Source organism: Panthera tigris, chromosome A1 (genome assembly GCF_018350195.1).
Source record: "Panthera tigris isolate Pti1 chromosome A1, P.tigris_Pti1_mat1.1, whole genome shotgun sequence".
NCBI classification, from domain to species: domain Eukaryota; kingdom Metazoa; phylum Chordata; class Mammalia; order Carnivora; family Felidae; genus Panthera; species Panthera tigris.
In genome coordinates, this window is record NC_056660.1 from 42,531,100 (window position 1) to 42,550,383 (window position 19,284).

Below are 19,284 nucleotides of genomic sequence, written 5' to 3' on the forward strand. Positions count from 1 at the left end.
CATTTTCATTTTTAATTATAAAGTTGAATAACAATTACTATTCTACTAAACTACTTTTAAACAATTATCACCTATATACTACTGAAAATAGTATTAAGAATATATTTAATCATGTATTTCAGAATGTTTTTTTTTATGAAACAACTGTTTTGCTTTTCTTCAGATCAAAACCCAGTATTTCAGAGTATCATGTAAATATTAACATTTACATTATAATTCTTACTATCATTTTTAATCCTTCATCAATTGCCATAATGTTCCAAACTGATCTATATCTATGCCTGACATGCATGGTTTTTCTGTCACTTTACAATAAATGCTATGTTTGTCATATTAATATTTAACATAAAATATCTCTGCTTATTTAGACCATTGAGTCGATTTATTGACTTAGGACATATCACAATGTTGATTGAAACATAGAAATGATGTTGTACTTTCCTACTAGGCATTTGATCTCACCCAGAAGGGATCTAGTTGAATACCAAATTCAACATTCTATAAAATGATGTTGTCTCTTCTATTTCTTATCCTTAGATCTTTATTTTCAGACAAGTATAACTATCTCATATTTTATAATTCCATCACATTGGTTACCTGGCTTATAGAATAAGAGTTATAACAGTAGGAAGGGAAAGTGGAAGACTGCAACTTTCCCACACTTGGTCAAGATAGTAATCTGAAGAAATATTTCATCTTGCAGGGAAAGGAAGAAGTTAGTGCCTCAATCAAAGATTGAAAATATGCAAAGACAATGTGTCTATCATATTCCCATTTAATATTTTTAAAGTTTTTATTTAAATCCCGGTTGGTTAACATACAGTATATTAGTTTCAGGTGTACAATACAGTGATTCAACACTTCCATAAGCACCCGGGACTCATCATAACAAGTGCACGCCTTAATCCCCATCAACTATTTAACCCATCTCCCTGCCCACCTCTTTTCTGGTAACCATTAGTTTGTTCTCTGTAATTAAGAGTCTGTTTCTCGGTTTGCCTCGCTTTTTCCCCCCTTTCTTCATTTGCTTTGCTGTTGTTTTTTTAATTCCACATAGGAGTGAAATCATATATTTGTCCTTCTCTGACTTATTTCACTTAGCATAATACTCTCTAGCTTCATCCATGTCGTTGCAAATGGCAAGATTTCATTCTTCTCATGGCTGAGTAATGTCCTATTATATATATACATGACATCGTCTCTATACATTCATCAGTTGATGAACAGTTGGGCTCTTTCCATAATTTGGCTATTGTTGATAATGCTACTATAAACACTAGGGTGCATGTATCTCTTTGAATTAGTATTTTTGTATACTTTGGGTAAATATGTAGTAGTAGAATTGCTGGATCGTAGGTTACTTATATTTTTAACTTTTTGCGGAATCTCAAAATATTTGGAATACTGTTTTCCAGGGCGGCTGCACCCGTTTGCATTCCCACCAACAGTGCAAGAGGGTTCCCCTTTCTCCACATCCTTGCCAATACCTGTTGTTTCTTGTGTTGTTAATTTTAGCCATTCTAACAGGTGTGAGATCATGTCTCACTGAAGTTTTATTTGTATTTCCCTGATGACGAGTGATGTTGAGCTACTTTTCATGTGTCTGTTGTCCCTCTGTATGTCTTCTTTGGAAAAATGTCTATTCATGTTTCTGCCTATTTTTTAATCGAATTATTCATTTTTGGGGTGTTGAGTTTTACAGGTTCTTTATAGATTTTGGATACTAAACCTTTATCAGGTATTTCATTTGTAAATGTCTTCTCCCATTTCATAGGTTGTCTTTTAGTTTTGTTCATTGTTTCCTTCACTGTGCAGAAGGTTTTTATTTTGATGAGGTCCCAATAATTAATTATTCTTTTGTTTCTCTTGCATCAGGAGACATATCTAGAAAGAAGTTGCTATGCCAATGTCAAACAGGTTACTGACTGTGTTCCTCAAGATTTTGTTTCACATTTGGTTCTTTAATCCTTTTTGAACTTACTTTTGTGTATGGTGTAAGAAAGTGATCTTGTTTCATTCTTTTGCATGTTGCTGTCCAGTTTTCCCAACACCATTTATTGAAGAGTATCTTTTTCCCATTGAATATTCTTCCCTGCTTTGTCTAAAATTAATTCATCATATAATTGTGGGTTTATTTCTGGATTTTCTATTCTGTTCCACTGATCTATGCATCAATTTTACACCACTACTATATTGTTTTGATTACTATAGCTTTGTAATACAACTTGAGGTCTGGAATTGTGATGCTACCAGATTTTCTTTCTTTCTTTTCTTTTTTACAAATTGATTTGGCTATTTGGGGTCTTTTGTGGTTCTGTGCAAATTTTAGCATTGTTAGTTCTGTTCTGTGAAAAATGCTGGTGGTATTTTGATAGGGATTACATGAAATGTGTACATTGTTTTGAGTAGTACAGACATTTTAACAATATTTTTTTCTTCCAATCCATGAGCATCGAATGTCTTTCTATTTTTTTGTGTGTCATCTTCAATTTCTTTCATCAGTTTTTTATAGTTTTCAGAGTATAGGCCTTAGATTTGTCTTTAAATATCTTATTGTTCTGGTGTGATTGTAAATGAGATTGACTTCTTAATTTCTCTTTCTTCTGTTACATTATTGGTGTGTTGAAATGTCACATATTTCTGTGTGTTAATTTTTTATCTTGTGACTTTACTGAATTTGTGTATCAGTTCTAGCAGTTTTTTTTGGTGGAGTCTTTCAGGTTTTCTATATATAGTATCATGTCATCTCCAAATAGTGAAAGTTTGACTTCTTCCTTGACATTTGGATGCTTTTTATTTATTTGTGTCATCTGATTGCTGTGGCTAGAACCTCCAGTACTATGTTCAATAACAGTGGTGATAGTGGACATCCCTGTCTTGTTCCTGACTGTAGAAGAAAAGCTCTCAGTTTTTCCCAATTAAGGATGATATTAGCTGTGGGTTTTTCACATACAGCCCTTATTATGTTGAAGTATGTTCCTTCTAAACCTATTTTGTTGAGGGTATTTATCAAGAATGGATGTTGTACTTTGTCAAATATCTTTTTCTTGCATCTATTGAAATGATCATATGGTTTTTATCATTTCTTTAATTAATGTAGTGTATAACGTTGATTGACTTGCCAATATTGAACCACACTTGTAACCCAGGAATAAATCCCACTTGACCATGATGAATTATTTTTTTAATGTATTGTTGGATTAACTTTGCTAGTATTAATTGTGAATTTTTGCATCTGTGTTAATCAGAGGTGAACAAGTAGTTTTCATTTTTAGTGTTGTCTTTATCTGCTTTTGATATCAGGGTAATGCAGGCATCACAGAATGAATTTGAGAGTTTTTCTTCATTTTGTAATTTTTTAAATAGTTTGAGAAGAACAGGTATTGACTCTTCTTTAAATGTTTGGTAGAACTCACCTGCGAAGCAATCTGGCCCTGGACTTTTGTTTGTTGGGAGCTTTTTGATTACCAATTCAATTTTTTTGCTTGTTATCAGCCTGTTCAAGTTTTCTATTTCTTCTTGTTTCAGTTTTGGTAGTTTACATGTTTCTAGGAATATATCCATTTCGTCTAGGTTGTCGAATTTGTTTGCATATAGTTTTTCATATTCTCTTATAATTGTTTTTATTTCTGTGGTCTTGGCTATTATTTCTCCTCTCCCATTTGTGATTATATTTGCTTGGATCTTTTTCTTTTCGATAAATCTAGTTAAAAGTTCATTGATTTTATTTTATTTCCAAAGAACCAGCTCTTGGTTTAATTGATCTTTTTTATTTTTATTGTTATTTTTATTTATTTTTTGTTTCTATGTCATTTCTACTCTAATCTTTATTATTTCCTTCCTTCTTCTGGCTCTGTTTGTTTTTCTAGCTCGTTTTGGTGTAAGGCCAGGTCGTTTATTTGAGACTTTTCTTGCTTCTTGAAGAGAGGCCTGTATTGCTATATTCCTTCCCTCTTAGGACTGCTTTTGTTACATCCCAAAATGTTTGAACAATCATTTTTTCATTTTAATTTGTGTCCATGTTTTTTAAAATTTTTCTTTGATTTTTTAGTTGACACATTTGGTGTTTAGTACCATGCTGTTAAACTTCCATGTATTTGTGGACTTTCCAAATCTTTTCTTGATGTTGACTTCTAGTTTCATAGCATTGTGGTCAGTAAAGGTGCATGGTATGAGTTCAATCTTTTTGTATTTGTTTATGCCTCATTTGTGACCTAATTTGTGATATATTCTGTGTTGTAGACTCTGGGTCTGGAGTTCTTTCTTGTCCAGCAAGAGAGTGGGATGCAGGATTAAAATTTGAGAGAGGCTAATGTCCGGGAGGAGACAAGAGCCCTGAGTAAGGGTCCTTACTCCGTGTTTATCAGGATTAGAAGGCTTAGAAGCTGATGGGTGTGCACAAAGAGACAATGAAACCATGAACATTAATTCATGGTAGTGGGGAAAAGGGGGGTTTGGAGATATGCGATGTTAGGGGTTTGGGTCAATACAAAACAAAATTCTGGTGCTGGGTAGAAGGTTGTTTATAGCAAACATGAGGCACCACTTCTGTTTATCTGAACTGGTCTAGGGGATACGAAAGACAGAGCATGCTACCTTATGGTCAACAAGGCACCTTTCTTCTGCTAATTAGCTCTGTTCTGGGCAACTTCATGCTGCTGCAGTCTAAAGTCCTGTTTTCCTGTTGACTTATTTTCATCTTTCCTTTCTGTGAAAGCAGCTTTCTGCTATTGTACTAAGTTGGGGGGTATTTCCGCCCTGAATACCTAATCTTGTTTACCTCATCTTGGATGTTTTCATCCTGAGATTCCCTATTCCTATATCTTTGTCCTATACTGGGGGCCTTTGCCCCATTTACCTAATCTTATTTACCTAATCTTGCTTACCCAAAATTGGGTGTATGCATCCTATGGCTTTCTAATTCTTTATGCCTTGTTAACCTATCAATGCAAGCTCAGGGAATTCTTAGCTTATTCCCCACAACTCTGAATAATGTCCCATGTACACTTTGAAAGAATGTGTATTCTGCTGTTTTAGGATGGAATGTTTTGAATATACCTTTTAATTCCATCTTGTCCAGTGTGTCATTCAAAGCCATTGTTTCCTTGTTTATTTTCTGTTTGGATGATCTCTCCATTGATGTAAGTGGGTGGTAAAGTCCCCTATTATTGTATTGTCATTTAGTTCCATTATATTGGTTATATATATATATATATATATATATATATATACACACACACACACACACACACACACACCACTATCTGCAATATGGGCATTATAATTATTATTAAATATTATTATATATTTTAACTTCAAGCTGTTACAGTCTTTGTTTTAAAGTCTAGTTTTTCCAATATAAGTATTGCTACTCTGTCTTCTTTTCATATCCATTTATGTGATAAATGTTTGTCCATCCCTTCGCTTTCAATCTGCAGGTGTTTTTAGGTCTAAAATGAGACTCTTGTAGGCAGCATTTAAATGGGTCTTGTTTTTTCTATCCATTCTGACATCCTATGTGTTTTGATTAGAGTGTTTAGTACATTTACATTCAAAGTCATTATTGATAGGTATGTATTTAGTGCCATTTTATTACTTGTTTTGTCATTGTGGCGATTTTCTCTGATCCTTTCCTGTCTTTGCCACTTTTGGTCTCTCCTTTGCAATCAAAGAGTCCCCTTTAATATTTCCTGAAGGGCTGGTTTAGTGGTCACAATCTCCTTTAGTTTTTGTTTGTCTGGGAAACTCTTGATCTCTCCTTCTATTCTGAATGATAGCCTTGCTGGATAGAATATTCTTGGCTGAAGATTTTTCCCATTCAGTACTTTGAATATATCATACCATTCCCTTCTATCTTGAGAAGTCTCCAGCCAGACTTATGGTCTTCCTTTGTAAGTTATGGACTTCTTATGTCTTGCTGCTTGTGAAATTTTTTTTTCTTTATCACTATGTTTTACAAATTTAAATTACAATATGTCTTTGTGTTGGCCTGCTTTTGGTGAATTTTATGGGAGTTCCCCGCCTCCTGGATATGGATGTCTGTTTCTGTCCCCAGATTAGGAAAGTTTAGTTATTATTTCTTGAAATAAATTTTTGGCCCCTTTCTCTCTCTTGCTGGCACTCCTATAATATGAATGTTATTATGCTTGATGGAGTCACTGAGGTCCCTAAGTCTATTCTCCTGTTGCACAATTCTTCTTTCTCTCTTTTTTTCAGCTTCATTATTTTCCATTATTTTGTCTTCTAGGTCATTAATTCATTCCTCTCTTTTTTTTCCAGTCTGATGTTCATTGCATCAAATCAGTTTCCAATCTCATTTACTGCATTTTCATCTACGATTCTTTTTTAATTCCTTTATCTCCATGGCAAGAGTCTCACTGATGTTTTCTATTTAATTTTTCTGAAGCCCAGTGAGTACCCTTATGATTGTTGCTTTAAATTTTCCATCAGGCATGTTACTTATATCTGTTTCACTTAGATCTCTGGCTAAAGCCTTATCTTGTTCTTTCATTCTTTATCTTGTTCTTGTTCATTCATAAATTCCTCAGTCTTGGCATTTTGTCTAAGTCTCTGCCTTCTTGCGTGTGTTAGAAAAGCCAGTTATTTTCCTGCTCCTGAAAGTAATGGCCTTATGAAGAAGAGGTCATGTAGTGCCCAGGGCCTGGTGCTTCAGTGAGTGGCCCCAGTGTGTGCTGCTTGCACTCTGCTATTGTATTTTGGCTGTTCTATCCTTTAGGCCATTCTTCTGGCTCTCTTTGCCCACTGTGAGCAGTATTTGGTCCCTGGCATGATTGTGTGGTGAATTTCAACTAGATGTGCTCTGGTCTACTTATGAAATAAAATCTGACACCACTTCCATCAGAACTGACTCCTTGCAGAACTCTCTGGTTGGAAGATGTGGTGTGGGCAGGGGTTTATGCTGATCTTCTGGAGGAGGGTCCTCTACTCTGGGAATGAGGTAAGCTTGACTGAGAAGGGAAGTCCTACCAGAGCACAGGGGTGTGGGGCTTGGTGTAAGCAAGTTAGGCAACCGTTCTGCATTGTGCTCTTTCCTGCAGGTGGCTCTGTTGCTGAGGGACAGGGGAGGAAAATAGCACTGGTCAGCAACTTTGTTCCTGGAGAGGTATCTCAATGAACACTCCCTCTCAAGGATATTCCCTAAGAAGAGTGAATAATCTCCTCTACTTTGTGCCCAAGATTTTCTTCAGATCACAGTTTCCATGGTGTCTGTCCCCTGGGTTATTTGCCTGCCTTTTCTCCAGGATCAGTGCAGTGTCTTCTGGGCTGTAGGCAAGCCAAGTCTTTAAAACTCAAGGCTTTAAGCCCCACTGGTGGTAAGAACTCATGAAATTCAGCCCCTATCATTTTCCAAGTCAATGGTTTTGGGGAAACATTCTCCTTGTGCATTTCCCTGTGTGCTCCTCTCTCTCTTGCCTTTCTTCACAACCACCGCTCCCTCCCCTCCACAGCATGTGCAATCCATTTCTCCCCTACACTATGTTTCTACACTTCCTACCTTCTTTGATGTGGTCTCTCTCCTTTTAGTTGTGGAGTTTTTCCTATCAGTCTTCAGGTCAATTTGGGGAGTATTTAGGATGATTTGGTAGTTATATAATTGTGTTCATGGGGGGAGACCAGCTTAGAGTCTTCCTACGCTACCTCCGTCTTCCTCTTTTTTCAAGAAGTTGCAGAACTTGGCCCTTATGAGTGTCCAGGCCACCTTCAGGAGCTGTATCACAGATTGCCAACTCTTCCAACCCCCCTGAAGTTAGGCACCCCATTTAATTATTTTTCTTGGATTTAGAAAAACCAATTGGATTGTGGCAGATGATGATGAACTACCACAAAATTTACCAAATGGCAGTCTCAATCACAGTTGCTATATTAGAAGTAGTATGTTTTCTGGAGCAGAATGACATAGCTGTAACAGTTGCTGCATAACTACTTACCTGGAGAATTCATTCATCTCAAGCTTCAACAGTAATGAGAATCAAAAGAATAGATATATTGCTGCCACAATAAAATCTCACTCAGGAGTGTCTCTAAGGACTGTAGAGGAAGAATATCCTCCTAGATGGGATGGTTGAAACATATACCCTTACTTGTTCTCTTTGTATGGAGAAAGATGTAGAGAAGCTTGGGGTTTTGATATACATGACTCCTGCATAGTGACAATTGGCTTGGTACATTTTCAGTGACAGAAGGAAGAAAATTAGAAAACGGAATGAGAGGAAGTCTGAGGAAGAGACATCTGGATGGTAAAAGACAGAAGACAAAGTGGGCTTATTTTTTTTTCTTTTTCTCTACAGGTCAATGACCTCTAGAAGAGGAAATCCGAATCTAAGGGGCCAGCATTACTCATTCTTTAGAAGTCAGCCAGCTTCATTTTCAGCCACCTCAGTGCTGGCACAATGGGCATATAAATGGGTTGGCTATGGTGGCAGAGGTTATGGCCAGGTATAGCCTTAATAACATGGATTCCCTCTTATCAAGGCTATTCTAAATACTGACACCACAGAATTTATTGCACATTGCCAGTAACTGAGACTGATGCCATGTACTTAGTAGGTACTATCTTTTGATGACTTAAGTCTGTCACTTAGTGGTAGATTACTTTGGAGACATATTTTTCACCCTCAAGTGTCAGTGATTTGTCCTTAATATAGAACTGGTCTTATCTCCAGATGTCAGTTTACCTTTCCTGACCCTTATGTGTCTCCCAACCAAACACTTACAAATGTCTAATTAATTGGCATGGTCATTCATATAACATTGACTCAGACAAGAGATTTATTTTACAAGGGCTATGTGACTATGAGTATATGATCATGATTTCCACTGGTTTTACAATGGATCCCATATATCTGAAGGGATTGGCCTAATAGAAGAGTGAAATAACTGTTAAAGACTCAGCTGAGACACTAGCTTGGATTATCAATCTATGGATATATGGTGTGTTGCCAATTCCTGATAAATAGTGACATTTAACATTTAACAGCTACAATACAAGAATCTGGGAACTGGGATATGAACATCACATTGGTTCCTCTTAACAATAACTTAAAAAAATTAACTTGGAGAATTTGTGCTTTCTGCACCCCCTCCCCCTGCCCTGCCATTATTTTACAATCTATTGGATTAGAGGTCCTTGTTCCTACTGGCAAAATACTTCCTCAACAGAACATGGTAAGGGGTCCATAGAAATTGAAGTTATGACTACTACTCAGCCACTTGGGACTCCTCCTTCCAGTCAACCATTAAACAAACAAACAAACAAACAAAAAGAGTTACTATATTGAGGGGGATAATGGCTAATTACCATAAGGAGCCATAAGCTACATGGTGGAGGAAGTTAAGAATACATCTGAAACTGGGGAATTTACTGGGATTTCTTTTGGTTCTTTCCTACCATGTAATAATTGCAAATGGGCAATTGAAACAATCACAGGACAATGGTAAAGCAAATATGGGCTAATAACTTTTGGGAAAAAAGATCTGGGTCTATCCACACTGGTAAATAATCTTGACCAACCCAAATAAAGCCCAAAAGTGAGGGGAATTCAGTATGGGTGGTGGAAAAAAAAAGATGACAAATATTAATCATTACCTGGGGGACATCTGCTATTGTTGAAGAAGACACTATTTGGTTTCTTTTTCTATTAATTGACTTGTATTATTTCTTTTAAGGGATTGGGTTACCACCTTGAATAGGCTTTGTGGTTGACTGGCCTTAATAGAGTTGAGTGGTATGAATAATTAACTTCATCGGTCACCTTTTGGCACAATGTAAACCTAAGGGCTTTTTCTGGCTCCTAGCACTGCTGAAGCAACTATTTTGAAGTAGCCTTCTGGGAAGCTTCACAGATAAAATGCACAGTGTCTCAGCCTGAGCTTTTTCCTGCCTATTACTTCCATCCCCTGAAATTCTCACCTCTTTGATCTATCTATGTGGAATGCCTGTGGGAATCCACTAAACACCAACACATATAGAGTCTTGAATATTAGGGGCTTCAATGTGTAATACTGTCCTTAACCACTAGGGAATAAAGGCAAAAGATAAATATTTCCCCCTATGTCCTTAAGTGGGATTATTCTAAAATGCATTTTAAAGATCTCAGGTAGATCAAGCCCCAATCATCCTTAGGAGGGGTCAGTCATAAGATATTTTTTGATTAGTTGTCTGCCTGTCCCTCTTCCAGTCTCCCAAATGTTTATTGAAGCCAAATTAATTACTAAAATGCTATGCTCCTATACTTCAGTTTTCTTCTATCTTGCATACGAAAGAAATTTCACATATTGCCTGCCTTCTAAGTGTCTGTGACTTATACTTTGAGCTACTGTACAAATTTTTATATCATTTATATAGCCTGTAAGAATCATACATAAGGGAATAATTGTTAACTGTCAAATCACAGTGTATTTCTAATCATATTCCATCAGTAACACATGTTTTACATTGTTAAGACATCCTGTCTGAAAAACAAAACTCTGGAATGGAATGTAAAAAGCCCATTCTTTTAGATGGTTTGAATTATTCATGAACACAGCACCTTGTCAGCACTTAGAATGTAATCAAAATATAAATGATGCATGTGCATGTCGTGTCCAAATTCCATACTGGATATTCTAAGTTATACACAAGTATCACTATCTTTTAAACAGCAAAGCAAACTTTCAACTATGTAATATAGTTTTGTTAAACCTAATTAAAATGTTTTTATGTTTAAATTTACCTGTCACAGTCTTAAATATAAACTATTAACAATGACTCCATTAAAAACTCAAGTATGCTATCTAGTAGGACATAATGAACTACTTTAAACCCTTTCAGAAAAAAATTGACATACTATTTCTGTATTTTTCTGATAGGCTCTCATGAGGTTTCTTGAAATTTCACTTTATATTAATAGATCACCCTAAATAATATGTTATTCATTTTATTATGTCTAGGAAATTTAAACAGAAAAATTCACTACTTGGATTGTTATGCATGAGGACATAACATTAATTTATTCTGTAACTAGTAAGTAGTGTATATTATAAAAGTATACTATGTTGTGCAACTAGTAAGTAGATTTTATGAATGTATGAACCTAAACTCCACTACCTGAATCTGATATTAATTTTGGAACTAGATAGGGATGTAAAATAGGAAATGAGATGTGTACATATTCCAGTATATGTATATACACATATATACATACACATATGAATGTATCTGTGTATAGACAGATAGTTAATGAGTTCAATATTAAATGGGGTAGAGAATTATTTGACAAAATACTTGCCTTTAAGCAGCATAGGGACAAATAAGGAGAACTGATTATCATCTGGGAAAAAAAAAGAAAAAAACAGTGATAAAGGAAGTGATAATTGGTGCTAACTGGAATGGAAATTCATGATTTATGTATTTAGATATTAATTCAATTACATTTATTAGCATTTCTTATATGTAAGGTATATTGCATGCACAGAGTATATGATGAATGATGAAGACAGATAATACTTCTGACCTTATAAAGAAGTTTCAAGAATAAGATTGTTGGGATGGATCAGATTATAAAAAATTTACTCATAAGAGACACACCTTAAATGTAAATATCCAGAAATATCAAAATTGAAAAGATGGAAAAAGATATTCTCTGCAAACAGTAACCAAAAGAAATCTGAGAGACCTATATTAATTATAGTAAAAGTAGACTCCACAGAAGCATTATTAGAATGCTTCATAATGATAAAAAGGTATATCTCCAGGAAAATAAATAAATCAAATTTTCATGCAATTAAATTCACGCTTTTAAAATATATCAGGTAAAAATTGCCATTTCTAAAAGTATGAATAGATAATTCCACAACCATTGTGAGTTATTTTCAGTACTTCTCTGAGAACTTGACAGAGTAAGTAGACCAAAAATTATTATAGACAGAAGATTTGACCAACATGATTTAAAAACTTAACCCTAATTAACACATATAGAATAATGTATCCAACAGCTGGAGAACACATTATTTTCAAGTGCACCTAAAAGTTACCAAAATTGATCACATAATGAGTCATAGAATAACATTTCAACAAAGTACTAAGGACTTAAATTATATACAGTAATATCAGTGAAACTAAAAAAATAATTTCAAAATATACCTAGAAATATTTGAAAATTAGGCAATGCGTTTCCAATCTACCCATGTTATGATAGCTAATTTCATGTATCAACTTGACTGGATCATGAGACGTCAAGATATTTGATCTAACATTATTTCTGGGTGTGTTTGTATGGATGTTTCTGGATGAGATTAGAATCTTAATTGGCATATTGAGTACAATAGATTGTTCTCTTCAATGTGGGTAGGTATCATCTCATGGAGGGCCTGCAGAGTGAAAATGTGGAGAAAGAGTAAATTTGCTCTCACTCTGATTATGTGGAGCTGAGCCATTTATTTTCTCCTGCCTTTGGACACTGGGACTTACACGATTGGCACTGCAGTTCTCAGAACTATACCATAAGCTTTCCTGTGTCTCCAGCCTGCCTGCAGACAGCGTTTTATATACATAATCTAAAGATACATTATATTATTTTGTTAATATATTAGATATTATCATCATGTATATATAATATTACATATTATATTATATATGTAAATATATTATTGGTTCTTTTTTTCCAGATAACTCTAATACACAGGGAACAGATGCCATTGGAAATTATTTTAAGTTTGGTGATAATAACAATACAACCTAGAGGGGAGCCTGGGTGGCTCAGTGCATTGAGCACCCCACTTTGTCTCAGTGAAGTCACGATCTCCAGGTTGGTGAGTTTGAGCCCCGCATCCGGCTTGCTTCTGTCAGTGCAGAGCCCACTTTGGATCCACTGTCCCCCTCTTTTTCTGCCCCTCCTCTTCTCTCTCTCTCTCTCTTTCTCTCTCTCTCTCAAAAATAAACATTTATAAAAAAATAGTCATTTGTTCTGGGATTAACCACTTTTATTCTTTTTTCTCTCATTCCACAACTAATTGTCCAGTTATGCACAGCTTGCCTCCATGAAGTCTCATCTGCTCCATTATTTCTAAGGCCACTACCAACAAATCATCTCAGGTCCTAATTTTCTCCAGCTCACTGAAAACTACTGAAACGTAATTCCTGTTATGTTCATTCATCCTAGACATAGTTGCCAATATAATCTTCCTGATGTAGTATTTAGCTTCCTTATTTGCATATATAAGCAAACTTAAATTCGTCTTTAAGGATATATAAGAAATGTCTCAAATCTGTATTGTGCAACTGTCATGTGATATTTCCTTTATATAACTGGACTCATCCAACACCCACTGTCACCATGCTTTCCTTTCTGACATCCCTTCTGGATTAATGCCTCCTTTTCTGTCTGTTAACATCTTATCTGTACCTCAAGTTTTATTTCACTTGTTACCTTCTCAAAAAACGCTGATGAGTTATTTCCAACATCTCATCTTCCAATTCTTTGATTCCTTGAAGAAGTAAGTTCATTTTAAACTTCTCTGACAGTGCTTGTATGCTACCACAAAATGATTTGGTTAGTACTCTCATAACCTACTTTACTGTGACTTTAAGTTGATTAAATTATGTTTTACTTTTCTTTGTATCATCAGTAGGGTATAATACATGAAGAAGTAGATGGAAACATCTAAAGATAAAACAACATGTTGAGATTTATTTTGTCTTGTTTTGACATATTGAAGGCCATTTAAATTTTTTTATTGAAGGTAAGCTTCAATTCAAGCTGAATTGAATACTTATGAACACATATATAAAGAAGAAAATATTTGGAATGAATACATTTGTATCACTTGGAAATACTATGAATTAAGTTTTAATTTTGACTCATTGCACATAAAACAGTTACATTATTTTATATAAACATTTATTTTTTTTTACCATATCATGGTTTTGGAATTAATTTTCTCAGGGCAAACCAAATCAAACCAGAAAATTCCTTGCATAATGTATAAATTAGTACAAGCTGCTATAGGAAAATTTTAAATATATTTTAGGATACTGGGAGCTTCCCTTCTCCCTAACCTCTAGTAATTCAGTGCATTTGATAAAATGCCCCATATAACATCTCTAGTGTCTTGCTTTACTTTCCTGAGAACTTATATAGTGTAGGTGAATATGAGAAGTTTGAAATAGGTTAGAAATTGTATAGTTCAATGATTCCAAATCCACCTAAATGCCGTACATGAATTATAATTTCATTATAGAGCAATAAATTTCAAGTATTGAACACTTCTCCAGTTTATACTTAACGAAGTGGCTATAAATTTTAGTCTTTAATTCTAAGGCTCTCCAAATGTCTTTTATGTGGAATATATTTACAAGAAAAATACTATTTAATTCTAATAAAGCATTTACACATATTCATTAGCTACTACAAAAAAAAACTATTAGGAATATTTTCCTATTAACTTTTGAAATATCAATCTGGAACTATTATTTAAAAAAAACCCTGAACCATAGATATATAAAATACATGCTTTCTAATGATGAAAATTATAGAATAACATTGTGATGGAATTAAAGGGGATCAGTCAAAAGGATCTAAATTAACTTGTTTAATTAACCTTTGTGTTTAAGAAACTAAAAATAATTCTTACTATCATTCTAAAAATACTCAAAATATATTATTTTTTAAGTTTATTTATTTTGAGAAAGACAGAGATAGCACTAGTGGGGGCGGGACAGATAAAGGGAGAGAGAGCGAATCCCAAGCAGGCTTCACACTGCTAGTACAGAGCCCAATGTGGGGTCTGAAACCATGAAACCGCGAGATCATGACCTGGGCCCAAACCAAGAGTTGGATGCCTGTCTGTCTGACTGAGCCACCAAGACACCCCTCAAAATACATTCTTAAGTAAAATTTTGTCAACCAGGTGTTATTTGTAAGTGAAGAATCACTAAATTCTACTCCTGAAACCAATATTACACTATATGTTTGCTAACTAGAATTTAAATAAAAACTTGAAACAACAAAAATAATGAGTCATAAAAATTTTTTGATAGAGTGACTGCTTTGTTTTACTCTGAATAATTTATTTTCAATTAATTGTATTTATTCCATTTTGAGGAACAGGAATTCTCCATGGAAAAATGAAATTTTATTTATAAAGCAAAATGATCAATATTGATGTGGGAAACAAAGGCAGAAGGAAATGTAGATAAAATTAAGTTTTCTTACAACTTGCAGTCCGTTGACAAATACTTGAGGCAGGCAGAGCACAACATTCCTCCAGGAACCCCCACTGTCTTAATGTTAATTCTTTGCTAGAGAGAAAACAACTTTAGCTTGCCTACAGGTAGGCCTCCAAGATCCTGTGAATCTTCTTTAGCATATGAAAACCCTTTTGGTAACTTCCTTTTGTCTTTACCTCCCCCAACTCCCAAATATATAATCAGTCACCCCTCACACTTGTAATGCAGCTCTTTCTGCCCATGGGTCCTGTCCCAGTGCTTTAATAAAACCACCTTTTTGCACTGAAGACGACATCTCAAGAATTCTTTCTTGGCCGTTGGCTCCAAACCCCAACACTTCAAACCTCATCAAATATCAGGTACTTGAAATATTTAATTGTGGTGATTCATCAAAACTATCTTCAAATAAAGTTAAAAAAAATAAACCAAATATTAAACACTTCATTTTTAAATCTCACCAAAAGCAGCTTAGATTTAACTTTTCTAAGAGCTTTAATTCTATCACAAAATATTTTGAGAGTTATCTCCTAGGAATAAATTTCAATTAAGCTCCAAAAACTTCCCTATTTCTTAAACCAATAATACATTATCATGAGAAGTAAGACAAGAGTAAAAGAAAAGAAAAAAAAAATAAAGCATAAAATTAATGCCTTCGAATTTAGACAAGTGAGGATTGTTTTCCTGGGGAAAAAATGGGTAATGGAAGCTGTAATATAGTTGTGATGAATTTGGAGAAATGTTTTTTCAAAATCTTTCTACTTTGTTTTCTCTTTCAGACTTTGTTATAGTTCCATAGACTCAATCAAATGATAACAATGTTCCATGACCAAAAGCAACAAGGTATAAATCTGAATATGGATGGTAGAAAACATGATCTGTCATCTCTCAGGTGCTCTTTAGAAGTGTGGTACAAACATTAAAAAAACAAGTTAAAGATAATGAAAAAATATGAATTTGCTAACCAAATATACAGCCAGAAGTCTGCTAGTAGTTCGTTAATTTATCTAAGTGATCTGCACACCTCTAACCATAGAACAAGTTTAAACTTGAGTGATATGCCTCAAGGGGAGAGCATACTTCTCAAGACTCTAACTGGAAAATGTTTACTGATGCAGAAAGTACCCAGAGATAAAGTATGTGGTCAAGCTCCCTTGTTCTCGTTCAGAGAACTGAAGACCTGAACTTATGAAATAGAGAATTTAAATGTTTTTAAATAATCAGGAAGAGGTGCAGGTGCACCGAGATTATTATTTGATCATCAGCACTTAAGGTAATAGGAAAACTACCACATGAATCAGCAATATAAATAAACTGCTAAAAGGAAGAGAGAATATATAATTCCAAATTGGATAAAATATCAATAATCATGAAAAGTTTGTAATCCGAATAAACTTAAAGTACTTGTTCTGAATTTTATTAAGTAAAACATGAAAAATTAATAAGAAAATTAAGTTAAAAGAAAATAAAGCTGACAGAAATAAGATTGATAATGAAACTTCAAATCTTTAAAATGCAAATGGAAGAAATGATGAATAAAGATTCTAGGGAAAGAAATGTTTTGGAATATAGATTTAAAAACATTACTGTCTAAAGTCAGTAAATACACTACTATAGATAAATGTATCTATGTAAAGATAGAATTACTTTATACAGAAGTTATGACTCATTTGCTGGTCAGAGATTTGGTAAAAGCAAGACCGAAAGATTGTAATGAGGATAGCTAAACAAAATTATGTGAATGGGCTTATCAGAATAAACACCAAGTGTGATAGTATGTATTACTATGAATGCTACCACAGTATACCCACTAGAAAGGCTTTTGATAATTTGGTGGACATTGTGACCACCTGGTAGACTATAATCAACCTCTTTCCTCAGCCACACACATGCTTACTCAATAGGTTGATGAACCAAGTGGCTAATGAGCCATGGGACTGGGACAATGCATAGTTGCAACAGCAGAAATTTCTCATAGCAAGGTTATGGCCCAAACTTGAATACCCAACTGGTTAGTAGCAGTAAACTATTCTTTGTCTCTGGTAGGTATTATTCTACAGAGGTAAATGTGCCACAAATCACAGATTGAAGGCAATGGTTTTTCCTCAGTATCAGAGATACAAATTCTAGAACATTTTTCTTCTCAATAAGCCATGTTTATTCACATAATTTTTTGACTAACTTTATACTGCATTCATCTTCTTGGTATACCATATAGTACAGTTTCTAATTCTGCAGCAAAGTGATGCAGTATGTACCAACACATACTGGATTTACTGATTTTATCATATTCCATATTACTCACACACAATTTGATTTACTGATTGTGCATAGCTTTTTGAAGATTCTGTTAATTGCCATAAAAACATAAAAACCTTACAAGTTTTAGGTTACAGAGTATGATATTGTTCTTTGAATCAGAAACCCATATATACTTCTGTTGTTTCCCATAGCCAAAATGTCTTGTGAAGAGAATCAAAGAAAAATAGAGAATGCATCTGGCTCAGTTACAAAATTTTCTCTCGGTCATCTTAACCCAGGAATCTGCTGGGTTTCAGGACTTAGAACCTAAGGAAGAAATGCCTTTACTCAGGGACCTAATTACAAAATATAACTTTATGGAATTAAAAATTGAGGCAGCCACCACCCTTTGGGTAGAATTCCTCATTCCACTGGAGAAACAGTAACTTGTTGGTCATTGTGATTGATACTTACTATGAATAGATATCAGAATTTCTATCATATAAGGTCTCAGGGAGGTTATGTGCAGTATCCAGGAAATTCTTTGGAGTCATTTCTAGTACTGTCATATTAATTGGACATTGTAAAAGGAAGATCACAGAAACCCCATATGGGCAAGTTTACCAAGATTTTAGACACTTTGGAAATAGAAAGAAAAAACTCCAGCATCTTAAGTCCTCTGCAGGGTAAAAGGACCCAAATAAATAGTTGGGAAAGGTAGCTATAAGTAACACATCACCCTTGTGACCAGCTAATGAAATAAAGATTGAAGTAGCTTTTCATATTTTCTTCTATTTATTTCCAAATTATGTTTGCATATATTAATTTTATATATTATTTTATTTTCCCCACTTACACCAATATTTATGTTGTTGGTGATTATCACTATAATTTAGCTCACAGCTTATATTACATGAAATTCAAAATGTGATTATATTTAAGAAAAGAACATCACTCAAAACTGAGCAGTTTGGTCTCCTTATTTACAGAAGGAATGAGTATATTTTAATATGTGTAGCATTGAGGGTTTTTTTGTTATACCTGTGTCACAAACAATAAGAAAGGGTATTCTACATACCTTTGAGTTTTCAATATTTGAAATATTTGTCTGATAGCATTATTTACCTTAGGAAGAAAATTATCTGCTTATTTCATTAAAACCAGAGAAAGCATTCTACCTTCCAAAAAGAAAAAAAAAAAGAAAAAAGAGAAACCAAAAATTGAAATGAGAAAATATTAAAATAATTCAGATATGAGAAAAAGAGACACTGGTGAACATTTTGAAATTATACCCTCGATATCCTTGATATTTATGATTTAGCTCTTAGAAAATTATTTTTTAGCTTCAAGTTGGTAATTTGTACTATTACCATTTTTTGTATATTGCTATAAAATTTCTCTTTTCAGCTTTTAAATTTATTTTATAAATCAATGTACAACACTTAATGGATAAAATGATCTATTCATTTTCCCAAACACTTAGAGGAAGATAAACATTAAATAATAATTTATAAATCATTAATATAGTATATGTCTACATTTAGGTTTTAAAAAATGTGGATGATTCTGAAACAAAGTGGTTGATTATGTGTTAAAACTAGTGTGTACTTGCAATTCTAACTAATTTTAAAATGAAAGTTAATTGTTTTCTAGAGTTTTTTGTGGAAAGCGTGCTCTATCACCTCTATTCATAAATGTATCCACTTATTAATTGATATTCTAATATTAACTAATCTGTTAAATAAAATTCTTACAAATTTCATCATAGTTTATGGAATTTTTCTCCAGATTATATGTGACCTAATGTTTTTATGATATAC